General features: G+C 45.9%; 1 pseudogene; it reads left to right on the top strand.

Moving 5' to 3' along the window:
* Positions 1-1112: 1112 nt before the first annotated feature.
* On the top strand, positions 1113-1591 carry LOC138401649 (immunoglobulin lambda variable 1-40-like; annotated as a pseudogene).
* The last annotated feature ends 5893 nt before the right edge of the window (positions 1592-7484 follow it).

Below are 7484 nucleotides of genomic sequence, written 5' to 3'. Positions count from 1 at the left end.
CCATCCCCAGAGCACTCATTACTGAACATGAACCATTTACCTTTATTCTCGAAACATCCTGCTCGGACTGGCTGATCTAGGAACTAAAACACATCAGGCTCACCTGGGACCACACACTGGTCCAAGCAATTCAAACCCTTAGCTCTTCCCGTCTTCAAATACTGAGCGTGTCGCCATTGTTGGTCTTAGCAAAATGCTGCACAGGCAGCTGCCGTGGCCCCGCTCCCCGCTTTGGGGGCTTGGAGGGAGAATTCCTGGGAGAGACACCTGGACAAGCATCCAGGTGACTATTGTTTCAAGTCTGTGGAGATTAGACACAAAACAGAGATTTTCCCAGAATAACATTCTAGGAACACCCCCGAGGGCTTCTCCCCACCACCTCCCCAACCCTAGGGACAACAGCTTCTTTGTCCTCAGCACTGTGGAATCAAGGAAGAAGGACAGCTCTGGCCACCGGGGAGGGACCATATATGAGGAAAAAACTGGAGCCCCCATGGCTGGGGAAGTGAGTCCATGGGGGCCAGTCTCTGCTGTCCACTTGGTCCTGACCTACGAGGACTGTGCAGAGAGATCCCACCTCAGTCCTGACCAAGGGACAGCCCGGGGAAGTGGGGACAGGGTCACACTGAGGAGCCCAGTAGGGTGTGAAGACTGCAATGGGGGAATGGGGAGGCCACAGGAGTGGCCGCCTGGCCTGGCCTGAAGCAGGGACTGTGGACAGAGCATTGAGGAGGCAGAACTGGCTCTGGGGGCCCAGTAACAATGTCAAAGGATTGTGTGTCTGGGACTGGACACCAGGGGGCACTCAGGGCCTGTTTCTCAGGGCCTGGGGGTGATCAGAGCTGGGACCAGCCACCTGCCCTGCCTGGTGCCCTCTGCTCAGGGCACAGCTGTGAACACTACACCCCCTGGGACCACACAGCCCCGCTCCCGCCCACCCCTGACACCCTCAGGCACAGGGGCCTGACCAGGGCCCAGGGTGGGGGCAGAAAGCTGGGGCTCATTTGCATGGAGGGAGCCTCCCCTCTCAGGGTATGAAGAGGGGAAGGACAGACCTGGGGAGGCTGCTTCAGCTGCGGGCACAGAAGGCAGCACTCGGGACAGTCTCCACCATGGCCTGGGCCCCTCTCCTCCTCACCCTCCTGGCTCACTGCACAGGTGACCTGAGTTAGGGCAGGGGACGGGCCCTGGGAACACCCTGGGGCCCTGCTGTGTCCTCTTGTCTCCAGACCCAGAATCACCCTGTCTGTGTCTCTCCCGTTTCTAGGGTCCTGGGCCCAGTCTGTGCTGACTCAGCCGCCCTCGGTGTCTGGAGCCCCGGGGCAGACGGTCACCATCTCCTGCAGCAACATCAAAGGTAGTTATGTGTACTTCATACCAGCAGCTCCCAGGAACGGCCCCCAAACTCCTCATCTATGGTAATAGCAAGAGACCCTCGGGGGTCCCTGCCCGATTCTCTGGCTCCAAGTCTGGCAGCTCGGCCTCCCTGACCATCACGGGGCTCCAGGCTGAGGACGAGGCTGATTATTACTGCCAGTCCTATGACAGCAGCCTGGGTGCTCCACAGTGCTGCAGACACAGGGGGAACTGAGACAAAAACCTGCCCCTGCTTTCTTGTGATCACTGTCATGACTGCCTGTGACAAACACCAGGGGAAAGATTGTCTGTGGCCAACCCCAGGACATTCACATCTGAAGATCCAACTCTCAGAGCACAGACTTGCTTTAAATGGTCAGGGACCTTCCAAAGCCAGTGACCTTGCCCGCTCTCATATTGTGTTTTGAAACATATTTATTAAGATATATTATAATATGTATGTCATAAATTGCTCCCATTTAAAATATACACTTCAAATTTTCTTTAGTATTTATTGAATTGTGCATCCATCACTGTAACATGAATTAGGAATATTTTTAACACTCTACAAATAAGCAATTATTAGTGTAATAACTAGTATTACTATAACTTTGGCTTGTAAATCCAATTTTTGTTTTCTGCATACTATAGGATATTAATGCATGCAAATGTTTATTAGGTTAATTTTCATACATCAAATATATCAACACATAATTCAATACTTCATTCATTTTTATTGACAAAAAGTACTCTACTGTATGTATGTACTGCAGGTTGTTAAATCATTGATGAATTGTTGGACATTTAGTTTGCTTAAGACTTTTGATTTTATGAGTAACGCTGCTGTAATCATTGGCATACAAGTTTCAGATTTCCCTGTGGAATTATGTATTTTTGTTGGATTTGTTAGGAGTGGACATTCATAGTGATATAATTACTGTTTTTGAGGAAATATCTAAGTGCTTTCCAAAGGGGTTGCACCACTTTACATTTCCATGAATAACATATAAGAGTTCTAATTTCTCCATATTCTCATCAACATTTGTCATTACCTGTCATTTTGTTTATAGCCACCCCAGTGGGTCGGCAGAGTTCTATCTCTCTAGACTTGTCTGCATTTCCCTAGTGGCTGGTGGTGTTGGGGATCTATGCAAACGCCATCCTGCTTCCAGTCACACAGGAGCAATGAAGGTCTCAGGCCCTTCATGAGTCACTGACTTCAGGCCCTTGAGACTGAGGTCGTGTTGAGTCCCACACTCAGCCTGCTCCCCTCCATGAAGCAGAACATGTTTGTTCAAGAGCAGAGCTCCTCCCACAGACAGTGGATGGGCAGAGTGACGTGAAACCTCCATCCCAGGCCCAGAAGATAAAGCATCTTGCAGAGTCCGCCTATGCTCGGCTCTGCAGCTTCAGGGCTCCAGGCCTGTTCTAGAGCCTGCTCCTGAGCATGCCACTCTGTCACTCTCCACGGGGGACACACAACAGATACAGTGAGTGTCCCCTGAGGCCTCAGCAGTGGATGTTCCACTGCGAACTGGGACTTGGATGGGGACGTGACTGCAGTCACTTCTCTCTGTGCTCACACGGTGCCAGCATCAGTGGCCAAAGAGCCATCAGCATCCAGACACCCTCATGACAGAGAATGCAAAACAGTGTTCTATGAAAAAATGGAAATTCTTTTAGACGGAATAAAATGAGACTTAAGTAAGGGTAGAGGTGGACTACATCGATGGGAAGGATGGAGTTTAATCCCAGGGAGACCTGCCAGACCTGAATGGAAGGATCTCTCTGGGTACCTTGAGGAGAGAGGCTTGATGGAATCAGAGGATCCTGGACATAGTTATTTACCAAAAGAGCCTCTGAGTCTGGGAGTCTGGGACCATTTGCACAGTTAAGCAGATTTGCATCTGGGATACAGAGAGGAAGCGATGGTGTTTCCATTCATGTGTCCAGGCATCAACATTTCTGCAGAAACATTAAAGTGTCACAGTGACCTTCTTAGTAAACTATAAAAAATATGAGTAAGAAAATAAAAATAAGGAAAATTATGTTTGGAATACAAACATATTCTCTCTAAAACGAAATACTAACCAGGAATATAAGACACAGATAATCAAAAAAGTACAAATTTAGGAAGAAAAAACTCACTTCAAAAACTTAAGAAATATGTTAGACTATGAACAAGTAAATGTTGTTTCTAACCAACTACTAATTTTTCACAAATCATGTCTAGTCAGTATCCTCATTTCGTGAGTTTTAAAATCTTTTCTGAGTTGCTGAATGTTAACCACATCACTGAGCCAATTCCCGGAACGTTGTCCTTCCATCCCACTACCCTGCACAGCCTGTCCCTGCCGTTCACATCAACTCAATGTTCCAGCATCTGTAGCGCCTACAATGATGGCACATGAGGGATATTTAGGTTTTTCTAGAATTTAGAAAATTATATAGCGCTGGTACCTAAAAAAGTTATATATGCACATGATTGCACCCCTCATAGTCCAGGGCTCCTTCTGGGAGTGAGAAACCCCAGTGATCACTCACAGTGTGTTGGGGTCACTCCACCAGGGACTCAGCCCATGGCTGTGTGACCAGAGACAGTGACTGGGTAGCTGCAGAGACCAGCTGGGCCCTCAGGTCTCTGGGCCATGGGGAGGTGTGTGCCTGTGACCAGCAGGGGGCGCTGGGGGACTGCCCTGTGGTCCCTACACAGCTGCTCACTGAGGACCAGTCACTGCAAGGAGCCTGGGCCTCAGGGCTGGGCCCTGTGCTCACTGATGGGGACTCAGAAGCTGTGTCCTCTCTGGCCTGGCACAGTCCCCTGAGCAGGGCCCTTTGTGTGGTCTCAGCAGGTGCTTCCTCCCAGGGCTCCCCCAAGGGGCAAAGCAAAGGTCCCTCCTCCTCAGTGTGCAGGGAGAGCTGAGCTCCAGCCCAGGGCTCAGGGAGGGGCTGGGCGGTCCCTGGGTGGAAACACATTTGCATGAGCAGCCCCTCCTCTGCAGAGGGTGGGCACAAAAGGAGGCCTGGGGCAGCCCAGCCCCACTGTGGGGACCAGGGGCTGTGTTCACCATGGCCTGGGCTCCTCTCCTCCTCGTGCTCCTCTCTCACTGCACAGGTGGGGACAGGCCTTGTAAACTGAGTCTCAGTTTCCATCCTGTGTCAGCCCCTTTGTCCAAGACCCATGAAGAACTTCACCCTGGATTCTGGCCCAGCACCCACGAGTGTCTCTCTTTGCAGGTTCCCTGTCCCAGCCTGTGGTGACCCAGCCGCCCTCCCTCTCTGCATCTCCTGGAGCATCAGCCAGACTCACCTGCACCGTGAGCAGTGGCTTCAGTGTTGGTAGTTACTGGATATACTGGAACCAGCAGAAGCCAGGGAGCCCTCCCCGGTACCTGCTGTACTACCACACAGACTCAATTAAGCACCAGGGCTCCGGGGTCCCCAGCCGCTTCTCTGGCTCCAAAGATGCCTCGGCCAATGCAGGGATTCTGCACATCTCTGGGCTGCAGCCTGAGGATGAGGCTGACTATTACTGTTATATATGGGATGACAGCTCTAAGAGTTACACAGTGCTCCAGCCCCGTGAGGAAATGAGACAAAAACCTCACTCCACTGTACTTACCTGGTGCAGTGACCCCTGCTGGTGGCTGTGACCAAATCTAGCTCAAAGGATGACTTCTATTGTCACATCGTCAACCAACACTTAATTTTCTTCAAATCAGTACGTCTTAAAATGTTGTAAACCTTTATTCAGTTCTGTTCATGCTTTCTGAGGCAAAAAATTGTTTGATTAGAGGTTAAAAAAAACTCTCACTAGAGACATTGGAAGAGACAAAATGAGTTTGATTTTGACCACACCCTGTTCCATGTCTAGGAGTGACTCAGATGCTTCTGGTTTAAACGCTTCAGTCTGGATTTTGTGATACAATAGCAACATCCAGAAATAATATTTATTCTATATACTAGCGATGAATTCCCAAACATTATTTTGAAAATCAATATTTAGTATATAATAGCATCAACATGATAAATTAAAGATAAATGTGAGAAAACCAAAAGTTTTGTACACTGGAAACTACAAAACATTGGAAAGGAAATCAATAAAAATTAAATAAATAAATAGTTATTCTTAGTTTGTTATTTGAATAACACAATTATCAAAACCACAATGTTTTTAAGATAATAATTCTTCCCTAATCAAACAATCTGTTTTTGGTGCCACAGCCCTCCTGGTGGAAAAACCAACCAGCCAACCAATCGACCAACAAAATACAAATCAAATGTCACTCAGAAACACAAAATGTGATTTTTTTAAAAAAGATTACTAAACATACGTTAGGAACAGATAACAAAAATGCACATCATGGCCAGATGGAGTTTATTGGAAGGATGTTTCACTACGCAAAGATCAATCAAGTCAATCCACCATACATTCAGGCTCAGGAAGAGCAAGCAGATGACCTTATCAATCATTACAGAAGAATAACTTGACAAAAGTCAATGCCCATTCATGATAGAATTATTCTTCAGATATGCAGGAATGGAGAGGAACATTCTCAACATGATAATCAACCTCCATTACTCCTACAGCTCACATCAGACATGAAGATGAAATACCAACAGCATTTCCCTGGAAGCAGGAAAGGAAGCGAGCAGGTGCACTCTGAGCACTGCAGTACAACCAGGGCCAGAAAGTTCAGCCAGCACCATCAGTCATGCAAGATAATTAAAAAGCAAACATACTATAAAGAATAAAATGCACCTGCCCCTATTTTCAGATGGTGGGATGGTCTACATATCAAATACATAGGAATCTACGAGTGTATATTTTTAAAATACTGAGACTGATGTTAATAAGTAATCTCATCCAGGCCACAGGATACAAGATCACTTAGACTTTTGTATATGGGCAGTGAACAAGAGGAAACAGAAATTATAATATCATTTACATTCACTCAAAAGTATAATACATTTTCAATTTTTTTTAGCTTTAACAAAAGTTAACTTAAAATGTATCATAGACTTAAATATAAAACTTAACCTAGAGAATAACATAGGAGAAAATCCCCAGCATCTAGGAAAGGTCTCAACGTTCTCATACAAAAAACCAAGAACACAATCCATAGGATTTTAAAACATCAATAAATGGATGTCATCAGAAAGAAAACTTTTGGTCTGTGAAACACCCTGGTAAGATAATGAAAACATTATATGCAGGCCGGGAGAAAATAGTTTCAAATCACTTATGTAACAAAGGACTCATAGATGGAACATACAATGAATTTTTAGAACTCAACATTAAAAAATAAGAAATCCAATTAGAAAACAATTAAAAGACATGAACAGATATTTCATTAATAGAATATACAAGAGATAAGCATATAAGAAGATGCTCAACCAAACTAACCATTGGAGAAATGCAAATTAAAATTAAGATGAGATATCAGTATACATGGATTGGAACAGCTCGGAAAAAACAGTATTGAAGTCTAGTGAGGATAAGGAGAAAATGGGTCCATGAAGCATTGCTGCTGAAAGTGTACGACTGTAAAGTCACTATGGTAAATATTAATAGCATGTATATATTGAAATGGTCAAAGGCATGAACAGATATGTCAGTGAATGCACACCCACATATATATATCACATACTCACTGTATCACCTTTTAATTTAATTGCATTTCTGGGAAATTTTGCTAGAGAGAGACAAATGTATATGCCTGCAAAGCTTGTACCTGCCTGTTGGTGGCAGCTCTGTTTGCCATAGTACATAACTGGGAACGACCGACATGCCCCTCAGTGGACCGACGGCAAAGCAGTCAGGGGTCCACCCATATCCCACGGTGCCACTCAACGATAAAAGTGGTGCAGACTCGTGAAGCTCACGGCAGCGTCTGTAGATCCCAGTCCCCGTACACACAAGTGTCCTACAGAGCACGGACCGTCAGCATGTGGACACAACGTGAAAAGCCTACAATATCATGCTTATGGGAAACATGGTCTTGCCTGTTTTCACATGGTATTTCTCAAATGTTAATTGTTCTTATCTGCCATTGTTTCATCGCATACTCTTTTCAAAATAAAAAGAAAGACAAAGCAGATAATTATCGTGAGTAAAGCTGCAAGAG

The sequence above is a fragment of the Eulemur rufifrons genome, chromosome 21 (assembly GCF_041146395.1).
Source record: "Eulemur rufifrons isolate Redbay chromosome 21, OSU_ERuf_1, whole genome shotgun sequence".
NCBI classification, from domain to species: domain Eukaryota; kingdom Metazoa; phylum Chordata; class Mammalia; order Primates; family Lemuridae; genus Eulemur; species Eulemur rufifrons.
This window is presented reverse-complemented; position numbering and strand designations above follow the sequence as displayed.